At 43.4% G+C, this 16,256-nt stretch overlaps 1 protein-coding gene across 2 annotated transcripts in view; it reads right to left on the reverse strand.

Moving 5' to 3' along the window:
- The window catches only part of POU2F1 (POU class 2 homeobox 1), a 122,625-nt gene that overhangs the window by 80,045 nt on the left and 26,324 nt on the right, over positions 1 to 16,256 (reverse strand). Inside the window, exon 1 of one of the 2 annotated variants that reach the window (XM_081112569.1) lies at positions 90 to 261. The exons of the other annotated variant lie outside the window; for it this stretch is intronic. The gene's annotated coding sequence lies outside the window, so the exon portion shown is untranslated. Of the gene's footprint in view, positions 1 to 89; positions 262 to 16,256 lie in introns of those variants that run through there. 2 annotated transcript variants of the gene reach the window in all.

The raw sequence follows: 16,256 nt of genomic DNA on the forward strand, positions 1-16,256 counted from the left end.
TTGTTGGTTGTTTTGCTGCAAGTCTGATGTTGGCTGGCTCCCTCCTAGGTTCTATAATTTGGGATTCAATTCATATTTGGAAAACTAACCTGAGGAGCCTGGGTTGCAGGTACATTCCTTCAGGCGGGTCACACGTCTGCCTTGGCCCCACCAGAGCACTTCTGGCCCAGGATGGCTTTTATTTATTTATCTATCACTAAATGAAGTAGATGACCAGAATGACCGCGAACTTCAGCCTGAGCCACTGAGTAAGTTGTGGGGCTACAGAGGAAAGTACAAGAAGGGAAAATGTGAGGTGAAGGGACAAGGATAAGTCTGGATGTGTTGAAGTCAATGTGCCTATGGGAGAGTTCTGCAAATAGCCGAATTTACAGGTCTGGGATAAAAGGGAAAGGTCCCTATCTTCTCCCTGATCAAAGTATCCAAGCACACACTGCCTCACTCCAAAATGATCCCACACACCAGGCCACCCTCCACTTCACGCATAGACTGTCACCTCTCTCCCCACCCAAACCATAGTGACTTCAAAAACTGTCCTACAGACAAAATGCCAAGGATCTCTATGTCTTCAAGCTTGGACTTCTCTTTATTCAAGTCATGAACTAAATCTTCCTTACTCACTTTTTTATTAATCAATCACCTTGCCTAGTGTGCAAAAGAGTGCCTGTAAGAGAGAAATACAGTGAAAAAAGATGCAAGATACCTAGAAAAGAAGAGTCTTGCAAACAGTTTTATTGCAACATCTAATCCAGCGGTTCTCAACCTGTGGGTCGCGACCCTTTTGGCGGTTGAACAACCCTTTCACAGGGGTCGCCTAAGACCATCCTGCATTTCAGATATTTACATTACAATTCATAACAGTAGCAACATTACAGTTATGAAGTAGCAACAAAAATAATTTTATGATTGGGTCACAACATGAGGAAATGTATTTAAAGGGCCAGAAGGTTGAGAACCACTGTTCTAATCCAAGCAAACGTCCATTTCTCCTTGCTGCGTCTAGGCTGGGAGGGAGACACAAAGCATGGAGCAGGCCAGTGCCATCTGAGGTTCCGGACTGCACAGTGAGAGGAGATGCTGGAGCTAGACTCACTTGAGCTAAGTGTGCACACACGTGTTCACCGGGCGGTGGGTGGAGATGACATTATAAATGCAGGCTTCTATTTCCCAGGGGCCTTTGTTACCCCTGGTGCTAGGCCACTGTTTCTGAGCCTCTGCGCTGCTGACGTTTAGGGTTTGTTATGGGGACTGTCCTGTGCACTGTCAGATGTCTAGCAGTGACCCGAACCTCTGACAACTAGATGTCAGTAGCACTCATCTCCCCCCAATCATGATGATCAAAAATGTCTCCAGCCATCAAATATCTCCTGAGGGACAAGTTGCGTTATTTGAGGACGCTTCTCTTCAACTAATCCTGGCTCCTGGAAGGCTCTTCGACACTCGGCGGACCCATCCTCTATTATCCAAGCAACTCTTACCCCCGTTCCATAGGTCTCTGCACCATAGTCCTGTCCCAGGATTCGTGACGCACGGATGTTCTCATGCTGCTCGGAGGTGTTCTCACTGGGTGTACTGCAGGGGCTCTCTGCTCTTCGAGTCCAGGGTCTGGTTCTCTAAGTCTTTCCGAGTCCTAGCATTCTTCCACTTCACAGCTAGCATTTCGTGGGCCCTTCCTTACTGTGGCCCAATCACTGTCCTTAGCACTTTGCATGCATTATCCTCAAAACAGCCAATTCACAGATGAGGCAACCAAGATGCAGAGTGTCAGAGAGCCCAGGAATGAAACGCAGGCGTCTGGCTCTAGAACTCACTCTCAACCCCCAGACTACCTGCCTCCCAAATGCTGATAAATAACTGCAGCTCCGCCACCTACTCGGGTTCCATCACCTGGGATCATAGGCAATCGCAAGGCTTTATCTGTTTCATATTTCTTTTTTTTTTAAATATATTTTATTGATTTTTTACAGAGAGAAAGGGAGAAAGATAGAGAGTTAGAAACATCAATGAGAGAGAAACATCGATCAGCTGCCTCCTGCACATCTCCTACTGGGGATGTGCCCGCAACCCAGGTACATGCCCTTGACCGGAATCGAACCTGGGACCTCTCAGTCCGCAGGCCGAAGCTCTATCCACTGAGCCAAACCGGTTTCGGCTGTTTCGTATTTCTGGTCCTTTTGTTTTTCCTATAAGAGCATACCAAAAACAAACTAGTGAGACGTACGTTTTGCACGGACCAGCAGTTTCCTGTCTGGCAGAGGTGACAGAGGATTTTGTGAGGCCAACACAGGGCCTACAACATAGTTTCTCAACAAGTAACCAGGTGAATGAATGCCTAACACAGCTGAATTTTTGTAATGATGCAGACGGAAGTGTTTCCGTTCCTTTGTTTTCCAATCCTTGGCCATCCCTCTTCTGGACCATCCTTTACTGAAGCACTGTGTCCAAATCTACAGACTAAAAACAAGACAGGTGTGTGGCCCAGTGGTTGAGCATGGAACCAGGAGGTCTCCAGTTCAATTCCTGGTCAAGGCACATGCTCAGGTTGTGGGCTGATCCCCGGTAGGGGTGTGCAGGAGGCAGCCAATCGTTGTTTCTATCTCTCTATCCCTTCCCTTCCTCTCTCTCTAAAATCAATAAAAACATATTTTCAAGAAAATAGAGATCATTATGTACAAGAGTGGGAACTTTTTTTTGATGTTTCCAATAAACTTTCATTTAAAATCCAGAACTAGTCTTTTGGCCACAGTATACCAATCTGTCCTTTTCAAATAATAAACAACTTTTAAATTCTCTTCCCTACTAATAGCTTGAAAACCATAATCCTACAAGTGTAGAATGGAATATTTTCCCCAAGCCCATTATTTTAAACTTGTACATTATAGCTTTGTCCATTTCTCCTTATTCAGACAATTGCAGTCACAGATGCTATGCTACTAGGGCAGCACTCCCCAATGCTTTATATAAATTCTAAGTAAGACAGGTCTAGAAATGGACCTCTGGAGAACTATATATCACTTACTAGAGGCCCTGTGCATGAAATTCGTGCAGGGGGGGGGGGGGTGGATTGTGTCCCTCACCCCAGCCTGCACCCTCTCCAATCTGGGACCCCTCAAGGGATATCCGACTGTCTGCTCTTCATGTCCACGGACAGTTGGACATCCCTCTCACAATCCAGGACTGCTGGCTCCCAACCACTCACCTGCCTGCCTGCCTGATTGCCCGCTAACCACTCCCCTGGCCAGCCTGATCAACGCCAAACTGTTCCCCTGCCAGCCCAATTGCCCTTAACTGCCCTTCCCTGCTGGCCTGGTCACCCCTAACTGCCCTCCCTTGCCAGCCTGGCCGCCCCCAAATGCCCTCCCCTGCAGGTCTGGTCACCCCTAACTGCCCTCCCCTGCCGGCCATCTTGTGGTGGCCATCTTTGACCACATAGGAGTGGCCATCTTGAGTTGGAGTGATGGTCAACTTGCATATTACCTCTTTATTATATAGGATGTTTCTTCATCTAGACCAGACCCCAATGCAGACTGACAACTCCACCCTCCTCCTACAGCAAACATGCCAAACTCGTAGCCCGCAGGCTGCATATGGCCCACAACAAATATTTTTGTGGCCCAGCCAATATAACAGTATATAAGAAACGTTTTAATACATATTTCATAACTTAATTTTTACAATATCCTGTAATGCATAATCTATATATATAAAAGCCTAAGCGACCAGCTGACCGGCCAGTAGCTATGATGTGCACTGACCACCAGGTTGCAGACACTCAACGCAGGAGCGGAACCACTGGCATGGAAACATGAAACAGACTAATGAATATCAGAGGGAAGGAGGGGAGATGGAAGGAAGAGATTAACCCAAGATCTTATGCGTACTAGAGGCCCAGTGCATGTGCACCAGTGGGGTCCGTTGGCCTGGCCTGCAGGGATCAGGCTGAAACCGGCTCTCTGGGTCCTGGATTGCGAGAGGGAACAGGCCAGGCTGAGGGGCCCCATGCACTGGGCGTCTAGTGAATAATAACAAGCTACAATGTTCGCTAATGACTAATTACTATAATCGTATTGCATTCATTTCCCTTATGCGCCTTACGTGCAGGTATACCATTTCTCTCCACTAATACTAGCATCGAATATTTTAGCAGCCGACTGCCACATCATTAGTGTTGTACCGACTTGTTTGGTGTGCGCAACAGGAAATATTTCGCTTTCGGAGAAGAAGAAAAGTAGGTTTATTTGTGTTACGCTTATTATTTGTGCAGTTATTCAGTGTCTGGTAAGTTAATGTTTAAGAAAAAAATTAATTTTTATTAAAATGTTCTATTATTTTGTTAACAATTACTCATTTATTTCAGCCCTTTGTATTCAGCATGTCTCTATTGAAATAAACCTACATTTCTATGAAAATTGAAGCTTTTGTTTTTTTGCAGCCCATATAAACTTACACCTTGTTTATTTGGCCCATGTTAGCCTTTGCGTTTGACATGCTTGTCCTACAGGGATGTGATCTTAACACATTTACAACACTTAGCTTGGTGGATGGGGATGGGGGACACTACATGAATGCTGTGGATCAGATGATTGCATTAATGTTACCTGGCACTTTAGAAGCACTTAACAGCGCAGAGTCCCAAGTGTCCCTGCTCTATTGCTACAACACTGTGCACAGGAGCCAGCGCACATGGACATTTTATAACAAGAGTCCTCTGCAGGAGGACAGCTTAAAACCTAGGAGACTGACGATTTAGCACAATTAATTTCAGGGAAGGGTCAGAAAGAAGAATGACCTTCCCCTTTAGGCTAAGTTAGAACTTAAAGATTGAGGCTGTGGAAAGAATACGCAAAGGAAACCATCTCAATGACACATGAAGATCAAGCGTTCATAAAAGCCTACATTAAAATAAGTTCAAACAAAGCAAAGCAAAAGTGATTTGTAACACACCCTGACCCTCACCTTAAAAAACACTAAGGGTCATGTAAAAGCCCAATGTCAACTATCTTTTCAAGGCCCCTAAGAAATTCTATCTCTGGCAGACACAGGCACAGAACAACCGACTGTACAATGTTCTGTTGAGAGCAGAATTAATGACACCATTGACTAGAAAAAGCACTGATTCCTGATGAACAAACACAAGAGCACAGAAAACAAACTTGTTAATGGCAAACATTCCCAGTCTTAGGAAAAGCTATACTGCTCACTCTAATGTACTACAGGCAATCCTCTACGACAGCAAACTTGTTCTGTAGAGCAGTGGTCACCAACCTTTCAGACCTCACGGACCACCAGCGGTCCACGGGCCACCGGTTGGCAACCGCTGCTGTAGAGGGCAGAAATAACCACGTTAGTTTTCATGAATCTCATCACAACTGCTCCAACTCTGCCCAGCAGCACAAGAGCAGCTACAGCCAGTACCTAGATCACATGGAAACATACCAGGGCAGCACAGAAACATACTTAGAGAACGCAGAAACAAGTGGGTGTAGGTGTATCCCAATAAAATTTTACTGATAGACACAGAAAGTTGTATTTCATACCATTTTCATGTGTCATGAAATACTATACTTCTTTTTATTTCTTCCCATTAAAAATGTAAAACTCAGTCTTGACTCCTGGGCCATACGAAACCAGAAAGCATGCAGAGTTGGCTGGAGGACCACCATGCACTATCCTCCCTGCATTATTCCCAACAATGTCTATAGAAACAAGCTGCAACAATCTATTAAAGTTTGTTTCAAATATCTTGATGTTTCATTCATTTCTCTCCTCCATCCCCAGTTCCAAGCCTTCCACAGACACTTTCTGAAGTCTGGCTTATCAGACCCCTCCCCTCCTTACCCATCCCCCTCCCCAGAGTACAGCTTGCAGTCCCTTGGATGATTTTTAATCAAAATCTACCCGTGCCAGGAAAAAAAGCTGCCCATTGCCATTTTTTACAAATCCTACTTCCCCGAACTGGTGTGAAGCTCTAAATGTGTGCACGCTCAATCTTTCAGTAAACTCGGGTCTGGCCATCGCACTGCGCTATTCCCTCGCAGCTGTCATTTGAGTCTAATTCTACAGTGAGGCCCGTGAGGGCGCAGCAGTGAGGCTGCCTATTGCAAAGGCCGGTTTTAGTCACAAATACATTTCATCTTTAAAATCTTGCCAGTAACTGTTCAAAAGGCTTCACAGGAAACTCAGAAAAAGAGCTGGGCTATTACTCTCAAGGCCTCTCTCATCACTTTCCCAGTAATGAATTTCTTTATTCTTAGCTTTAAAACTTACTACTTACTTTATTATTTTCCTAATTAGTATTATTATTCTTATAACAATATTATTAGCATAATGTTTCAAAATTAAAAAAATAGATCTCTAAATTTAAAGCCACGGGGTCCTGAAATGTTAAATTATTTAAATAATTAAAACTGTGTAAGTCTTCATCTCATCCGAGTATAGTATTTGAAAACTGTTCAAATCAGTATTGACTTGGAAGGTGCGATCAGAAACCTGGGAAGTGTCAAGAAGTCATTTCCTTCAGGAAAGAGTGTCCATATGTGGGACTGTAACTGCCTGGTCTCTGGTGCAGGGCCTCTCAGATTAGCAGAGAAATACTGAGGCTGGTGCAAAGCCATGCAATGGGGTCAGAGCTGTGTTCAGAAAGGTGATGGCAGGAGATGTGCATTCAGTAAGTCCTGCATTCACTCTCCTCTCCCCCCATCAAACTGTCAATCACTGCTCCCCGTGACATCAGCATAGCTGTAGCAGCAAGGATGCCACAGTTGAGCAGTGTGTGTTGGACTGTGAAGCAATTCCTCCTGAAGATTTGATGCCTCCTCAAAGAACAGAAGCCGACAAACAATCACACCTATGACCAGAGAGGCACAGCGAGATCAAATGAGAACCCCAGTCTCTCCTGAGGCTCCGGGCTGCACCTTTAGGAACCTCCTGCCCAGACAACAGAAAATGTGATTCCCTACACAGTACAAAGCAAGGAGCCCTTTGCCTTTTATTTGGCTGCCAAGTATATAAACCAAAGGATTTCTTGCAAACTACTACACCCAGAAAACCAGAAACCAAGGGTGTGGTTCCTGAAAAGCAACATCCAGAGTCCATTCAAGTCAAAACATTTCCTCATGAAGTCAACATATTTATTATTATTTGTTTGTTTGGTTTTTACTTCAAGTGTATAAGCCAGATTTCAATGTGAACCACTTACTATCCAATTTCTTTGAAGGAATAAAAATAAATACATATAGTCCAAACCTCCAATTATCAGATAGTTCCACTTTGCAATGAATTAAGGTTCCTGACTATTTCCACAAACTTGCTACCCTGATGACGTTTAAGTGATTAACTGAAGCAAACAGCTCGAATCATACATTCCTTTGCAAATGCAACTGCTGTTTGTCAGCAACATTAAAGCATTACCATAAGCAGGCTCATTGCAAGTGTGCAGAATATGAACTTCAATAGTTTATCTCCCAAATTTTAAGTTTGGTTCCACATAGGTTATCCCTTTTCTTATATGCCATTCAAAGCTTTTTCCCTGTCATTTCTCAGTTCCAGCCCAATGAAAAGACATGTAAGGCCACAAACCTATGCTAAGCCATCCACATGATACCACAGAGCCAACATCCAATGAAATGCAGGAAGATGAGCAAATTTCTCAGTATTATAAGAATTGTGCTCAGCAATTAAACTTACTCCCACTTGCCTATTTTGTCAGAAAGGAGAAACTAACTCACCAATCTATAGCGAATGTAAATCGAAGTTATTATTTTTAAAATACAGGCTTTAAAAGGCATGGAGCAGAAGAATGGCAGCAACGCTGGGTCCCTCCCACCTGCCCCGGATTCTCGGGCTGCGGCCCACTGGCAGCTCATTTTCTTTCCTTGTGGGGTTTTACTCAGTGTGCATTGCTCTCACTTCCATCTCTCCCCTGTTGCTCTTTAAAAGGAGTAAAGCAACTCTCAGAGAATGCCTGAAGACATCAAAGCCCTGCAGCCTGTGTGTGGCCTGGAGGAGAGGGGGAAACTCGGGGTAATGAGGATCTGCCTATTTACCTTCTGTGCAGGGCATGGGGACAGCAAGAGAAACTGGGCAGGGTGCGCATTTGCTCAAAAGAGAACATGGCAGCCTAATGGGAGGCCTTTGTTCTTCCAAAGGGTCTCCTTTCCCCTTTTGTGTTTCACTTAATTCATGGCATCTGAGCTGCTCTTGAACTTGACAGACTGGGAGAAAGAAAGAGAGAGGAGAGGGGGAGTTGGACACACAAAGAGAAAGGGAAGGGAGGACTTCAAAGAAAATTCATTTCAAAAAAATTAGTTCTCCTGACAATTTTGATGAAGTTTTGGAACTTTAAAGGAGTTAGAGAGGATCATTCTGTGTTGACATAAATTCAAGTTTCCCAAAGACTGCAACAAGTAACAAAGTAGATAAATAAGAACTTGTTACATATTTTTCTGCTACACTGTATTTCTTGAATAACAGCTGATTCTCCACAATTACATGAAAACAGCAATATACCAGGAAGGGCCAGTAATGAAATGATTTCCCAGTTCAGGGGAACTTGACTTAATAAACACCAAGAACACTGCAAACCCACCAGCACCACCTGCAGGAGCAACGCAGATGAGCACGCCACCACATACTGCAAGCCTAAGACTTTAAAAAAGAAACAGTCATAACTAACCTTTGGCATTCTCACTCTAAAGTGAAGAATTACAAACTTTTAAGGCAGTGAAGAACAAAGCCCTAGGGATCTGTGGACAATGTCAGATATTCCTGACTACAAATACAGAACTTCTGGAAGATCTTTTGCTATGTTACCTATTAATACAAAAAAGGCTACCTCAAAACAATGAAAGATCTGGCTATAAAGCAAGATGACTGTCCCATGGCTTCAAAATAATTTCTCTTTTTCTGATGTAAAACATAGATTCATTTAAAACAATCAAACATGTCTGAAATGTAGGAATGTACCCTACTCCCATAGTTAGCTTAGTATTTTTCTTCTACGCATATCTGACATATATAATTTTGTGCTGGATACCATACATACTAGTTTTTGGTGTGTGTTTTTTAACACCCACCTCCCCTAATTTAATATATTTTCTACCTCCTTTCATGCCAGTCCACATATATTGTTGGCAGTGTATAGTATTCTACTGGAAGGATGTACTAATGATTGGTGACCAATATGCTGTTGATAGGTATTTGGATTGTTTCTTTTTCCACTTTATAAACAACGCTTTAAGAAATAGCTCTATGTATATGTATCTCTGCTTACTGGCATAAATGTTTCTGAAAATTAATAGCTGCAGGTCAGATTCCTAAATGACAGGGTACAAACATTTTTCAATCTAATAATATTATCAAATTGCTCTCCCAAAGTGTGCCAAGTTACGTTCCCAATACTACATGAGTGCCTGTGTCCCTAATCCTAGATAACATTTCAACATGTGACTCAGATGAACACTGCTTTTTAGAACTTTCCCTCACAAATACTCTCCTTCAAATTGAGAATATAAAACATTTATTCCCAATATTTACTGATGAAAATATTTTATAGAAGCAGTATATTTTTAAACTGCCTTTATAGCCAATTATCACATTATAGTCATATTTCATTTCATCTTACAAAAGAATTACTACCCAGCCTCAGTACTCATCGCAATGTATTCAAAAGCACTGGATATCTCCAAATTTACCCTTAGAATGTGATACCAATAAGGAGATTTAAAGAATTTGCTGCAGGTCTCAAAAGCAACTGTAAAAACAGCAGGTCACATAAACAAATGAATAACCTTTTCAAAGGAACTATTTTGAACACAGAATGCTCAGTTAGATGTAGGAACATGAGCATGCATGTGTATGTCAGTTACAGTATATTTGTTTAGAAGTACGTGCAATCATTCCAATCACCTGTAGACAAGAAGTTATAAAGGTCTGTGGATGTTAACAGCATAACTGAGTCTGAGTTTTGATCCTGAGGCAGGGTTTCTCATACTCTGCCCACTGACATTCTGGACTGGAGCACTTTGCTGGGTAGGAGGGCTGACCTATGCATTGAAGTATTTAGCATAAGGCCCTGAGGTGGGAGCATGCCTCTGCCTTTTCCTCTGTGAAACAGAAATTACTGGACACTATGTTAAGAACAGACTGCAGGGCTGCAAGGTTGGAAGCAGAGACCAGTTCATTCAAGTGAGATTTAGACCAGAGTAGGTAGTGGGGATAAGAGTGGATTTGGGATATATTCTCTTCTTCAATATGTCTTTACAAGAGGCCCGGTGCACGAGATTCATGCACTAGTGAGTGGGGGGATCCCTCAGCCTGGCCTGAGCCCTCTAGCAGTTTGGGACTCCTCGCTCCTTACCACCCGCCTGCAGCAGAGGTGGGAGAGGCTCCCGCCACTGCTGCTGGACTTGCCAGCGGTAAGCCTGGCTTCTGGCTGAGCAGCACTCCCCCACTGACTACCAGGGGGCAGCTCCTGTGTTGAGCGTCTGCTCCCTGGTGGTCAGTGCATGTCATAGCGACTGGTTGTTCTGCAGTTCGGTCAATTTGCATATTACGCTTTTATTATATAGTATTGATTTCAGAGAAAGGGAGAGGGAGAAAGAGATAGAAACATCAACGATTAGCAAGAATCATCAATCAGTTGCCTCCTGTACACTCCCTACTGGGGATCAAGCCCACAACTTGGGCATGTACCCTGACCAGGAATCGAACCATGACCTCGTGGTTCATAGGTTGATGCTCAACCACTGAGCCATACCAGCCAGGCTACTACCAAATGCTTTTCCTCTCGGGCCTCAGCACACTGGTCTCTGTCTGGTAGGGCTTTCTCACTGGTCACCTTGCTTATCCACTCCGGCTAGCACATCTCAGTTCTCAGCTTGAAATTCACTTCCTTAAAGAGACCTTCCTGACATGCTGCTCTGACTTGGTCTCACTTCCTTCCCCCATTAATTCTCTCGAGTACCCCAAAGTACTTTTCCTTGATAGGACCCACCCCAGTTCGTAATTGTAACTTAATTCTACTGAGTGAGCAGTGTCTGTCTCTCAGGACTATAGGCTATAAAGCATAGGGACCGCTTCTGTTTTACTCACCAACACATCCGCAGGGGATGGCACAATACGTCCCGACCAAGTACAAAAAAATACTTTTTGGTCGAATGAGAGTTTTCCTCCCAGCTGTGCCAGATACGAGCGGGTCACTTAAATTCTCAGGACGGCAACATACTTTGAATCTCCTGACTCTGAGAAAGGGTACAGAAACCAGAGTAAAGGAGACAAGGAAAGAGGACATCGCCAGGAGTCTCAGGGCCGTTTCTCTGAGGCAGTCGGGAGTGGTGGAGAGAGAAATGAGAGAAGGCCTTGATTGCTGGGCTGTGAAATCCGGACTTTATTCAGCAGCCACAGAGCGGTGCTGAAGGCTTTTTGAGTGGCACAATGCCATCATCAGAACCATGTACCTGAAAGATTAATCTATCTATAAAGTAGAACTAATTAAAGAATCTGAATGCAAAAATTTAATTAGAATCTAACAGGTGAACAGGGCCTCGACTAGTTTTAAAAGGTAGTTGGATATGAGAAATATACACATACAGATTTTTATTACATATTAATTAATGATGATTCTTAGCATTATTTAATAACTAAATTAAGCCTTTATTTGTTTTAGTTATGTTTATACAGAAAACAAAAATGTGATCCAACAATGGAAAATACTTCCATTTTCCCATTCATTCATTACTCACAATTCAACCAGGTTAATCTTCCAAAAGCATGGCTCAGATCATATTACTCAAAAAACTTTAGTGGCTCCCCACTGTCTACTGAACCAAGTCCAAACACCTTAGCCTGATATTTAAGACCCTACACAAACTGGCCCCAACTTACCTACTTTTACTCCCCTATTTCCTAGCCAAATTCAACTACTTTTGCTTCAAACCCAGCCAGATTTTTCTGCCTCTACCAGGCTGGGTGCACATCGTTCTGTCTTCCTGGAATGCAATCCCACCCTCCACTCCTAATCCACCTGTCAAAATCCTACCTTCCACATTCAGGACCAGCTCCCCGATTCCTTCTGCTCTCGTCTCTGTCCAGCCCCTCCACATGGACACAATGCCTGCTCCCTCTCCTGCAGCTGCCTACTCCAGCTCTCGACCTCACTACAGTTTACCTTGAGTGACTTTTTCCTAATGATATAATTATAATAGTATCATGGATCTCCCCAATTAAAATCAATTATAAACAATTTTAGCCCCCCTCCTTTTATGAAACTAAGATGTAGTAAAAACAAACACTGTATTTATAATTTGTAAATTGATTTAAGAGCCTATTTCTTTTGAGGGCAGGAACTGTTTCTGATAGTTTGTTCCTGCAATTCTTTGAACAAAACACGTACTTAAACAACCGTGTTGAATAAAACAGCCAAAAATTTAAGTTGAATATAAAATTTTCCCTTGCTCAGGTCTTACTCATTGAGCTACATTCAAAGAAAGAAATCTTCAGGCACCTGAACTGCAGTTAGCTACTATGCTGAGAGACAGAGGGGATGATAAAAGTAACTATAAAATACCATCCCTATCCTAAGAAGCTTACAATACCGTTAGGAACAGAAGACATATTTTAACGGCAATCAAAAAGTAATCCAAGTGCTATCAAACACAATCAAACTCTAAATGAATGTTAGCAGAGCTGGGACAGCTAACACATGCCATGGGAGGTCCAGAGCGCAGAGACCCAAGTGGCTGGCCTGGATGAAGGGTGCTTTTCTGAGGGTGGCTAGAGGGCAAGAAGGGGCAAGATTACCCAAAGCAGCGTGCTCCCAGGTTGCTCCAACAGCCTTATCTGCCCTTTGTAAAACCCACACATCCTGGTTTTAAAAAGAAGAACCCCTGCAGAGCACCCATCTCTGCCCTACATGTCTGTGCTCACTCCTGCACACAGCAGTCTCTACTAGTGCCATACATTAATCCAGAAATCCGGGAACGGTCATTTTCTCTATTTCCTCACATGCAGTGTGATGGGGAAGGCGGGCGCAAAGATGACTGGTTCAGAAGCCAAATCCAATTCTAAAAACAAACCAAAAATCCATACTGTCCTGCCTGACTCATTCTAACAACTGTGTCCTTAAGCATAAGTAACTGGACAAATTTTCAACAGGTAACAGTTGACTAGAAGCCAGTCTCCCGTTCAAATGTTTCAAGTTAGAGAAGTTATTTAGGAACTCATGCAAATGAAAGCATAATGGCTTTAAATTGAGGCCCTGAAGCCACCTGGACAGGGTTCGTAATCCCAACTCTCAGTGGGCTTCCTCTGTGCCTCAGTTTACTCATCTCTAAACTGAAAACAAAAACAGCTAACTCATATACTGTTATGAGAACCAAATGAATCAATGCATTAAAGCCCTAGGTATAGTAACCTAGCACAGAGTAAGCAACCAAAGACCTGCTACTTACTATCATCATCCAGGAAATTAAGGGCACTAATTCAGCAATAATACAACAGTAAACAAAAGGTGTCAGCTGCAAAGTGAAAACTGGACACCATTTCTATATATGAAACTAGTATTAAGTAAAACCTATGTACACATGGAAATTAAACATGGGACAGAGCTGGCCTTGCCTGAAAGCAGAAAAAAGAAGAAAGAATTTCAACAATTGTTTATGGAAATCCATACACACACAAAAAGAGGTCCTGACCTCACACCATGCACAAAAATCAATTCCAAAAGATTAATGATCAAAATGTGAAAAAACAAAAACTTTAAAACTTTAAGAAAATATAAGAGAATTTGAACAAGGAGAAGAGAAAACTTATTTAATAAGAAGTACAAAACATTTTTAAAAGGCTGATAAATCTAACAATATTAAAATTAAAAATGTTTGTTCATCAAGAGTCCATTTAAAAAATGCAATGATAAACCACAGACTATGAAATGATATTAGAACATATATAACCAAGAAAAAATTAGAATCCAAAGAAGTCCTACAAATCACTGAAAGAAAAATAATCCAATAAAAAATGGGCAAGATATATTAACTGGCAATTCATAGAAGAAACACATGGCCAATAAGCATATGAAAAGGTGTTTATCTCATTACTAATAAAGAAAATACAAATTAAAACCTCTAGGACAGCGGTCGCCAACCGGTGGTCCGTGAGGTTTGAAAGGTTGGCAACCGCTGGTTTAAGGAAACCTTTGGAGCAGCAGTTGCCAACCGGTGGTCCGTGAAGGTCTGAAAGATTGGCGACCGCTGCTCTAGAATATAGCACCCGTGAGACTGGCAAGGATGTGGCGTAGTGAGAACCACACTCCCAGTGAGCACGTAGATTGATGCAGGCACTCTGGCCATTCCCAGTACAGCCTCTGATGTGACACCACTTCTAGTTCATGGACGTGCACACACACTTTGCTCATGCCCTGTCTCCCTCACTCACACCTTCACGGAGCTGCAGCACACCTGCACAAGGACGTACAAATGAGATCACCCATAGCAGCACTGGGTACAGTGCCAAGAACTGGTGACAGTGGAGGAAGGAACGCATCAGCATGTGCATACAGCAAAACACTCTACAGCAGTGATAATGAACTGTATAGAGCAGTGATGGCGAACCTTTTGAGCTCGGCGTGTCAGCGTTTTGAAAAATCCTAACTTAACTCTGGTGCCGTGTCACATATAGAAATGTTTTGATATTTGCAACCATAGTAAAACAAAGACTTATATTTTTGATATTTATTTTATATATTTAAATGTCATTTAACAAAGAAAAATCAACCAAAAAAAGGAGTTCGCGTGTCAACTCTGACACGCGTGTCATAGGTTCGCCATCACTGGTATAGAGGGTGTGCTGAACTGGCCACAATTCCCTTCCCTGCCTGCGGCACCCTGCGCCTTGTCTCTGCTGCTCCTCCATCCAGAGCTGCATCCCTCCCATCGGGATGGCCTTGAACAGGGTGCAGCAGGGTCATGTTGGCCTTCTCCAAGCTGAGCTGAAGCCTCAAGCCTTGCAGTTTCCTCTTGCTCTCTTATACCCCTGCTCAGCGGCCTGGGGAACAAGATGCACTCACCTCCCACAGGCTGAAATGCGGGAGTGGGAACAAGCTGTCTCTACCACAGCATCTTAACCATTCTCAACCTCAGCCAACCCAGAGCTGGTCAAAGAGACATGAGCGAGCCTGGCCAGGGTCAGCAGAGCCATCAAGCTGACCCACAGTCTGAGGAGCAATAATAAATGTTGTTATTTAAGTCAGTAAGTTTTGGGGGTCGTCACAAAGCAACAGATTACTGATATGGGAATGGATTAAAGCTACCCATATTAATATGAATAAATTTGACAAATGACGTGTAAAAAGTAAGCTACACAAAATATAAACGTTATCATACTATATATACGCTTTAAAAGGACATAAAAGCACCCTGCATATGTATGCAGGGTGGCTCTCTCCAGGGTCAGAGGGAGGAGGTGCCATCACAAGAGGTGTCCAGGGCCTGGAGCTGTCCAGTGCGACCTCCCACAGCCCCCTACCTAATCCTGCCTATAACTCCTTCCCTGCTTTAACATTTCACCTGGGCTGATTCTACAAAAGCAGGATTTGTACTATGTTTGTCACTGCTTCCCCAGCTCCTAGAACAACCACTGGCAGAAATTCTCATTAAAGCTCGCCAGGTAACTCAGGCGCACCCTGGACTGAGAGTCACGGCCCTCGGCCCTAAGGGAGTAAGTGGCATGGTAGCAGTTAAGACGGCAACTGGCAAACTGCAGGCCACAGGCAACATCTGGCCTGCTGCCTGCTGCTGTAGGTCCACAAGCCAGACATCATTATATGCAGAAGCACAATTAATTTGATGATACGGAACACTAACTTTGAACCCCAATTAAGCTACCCCCCAAAAAAATTCTATTCTTCTCATTAGTAGACCTGATTACAAAAATATTTACTTATTATAATACTAGATGCCCGGTACACAAATTCGTGCATGGTTGGGCTCCCTCGGCCTGGCCGGAGATCAGGGCTGATCAGGGCTGTCTCGCCCAGTCCTGATCAGGGCCGATTTGGGCTGGCCAGCCGGGGGAAGGGACCGGAGGAGGTTGGCTGTCAGAGTGCACTGACCACCAGGGGGCAGCTCCTACGTTGAGCGTCTGCCCCCTGGTGGTCAATGCGCACCATAGTGACTGGTCAACCGGTCATTCGGTTGCTTAGGCTTTTATATATAGAGATTTTGAATTTCATCAAATTTATTTTCTCTCGTGTTATGTAAGTA

The sequence above is a fragment of the Myotis nattereri genome (assembly GCF_964212035.1).
Source record: "Myotis nattereri genome assembly, chromosome: 18".
Taxonomy (NCBI): domain Eukaryota; kingdom Metazoa; phylum Chordata; class Mammalia; order Chiroptera; family Vespertilionidae; genus Myotis; species Myotis nattereri.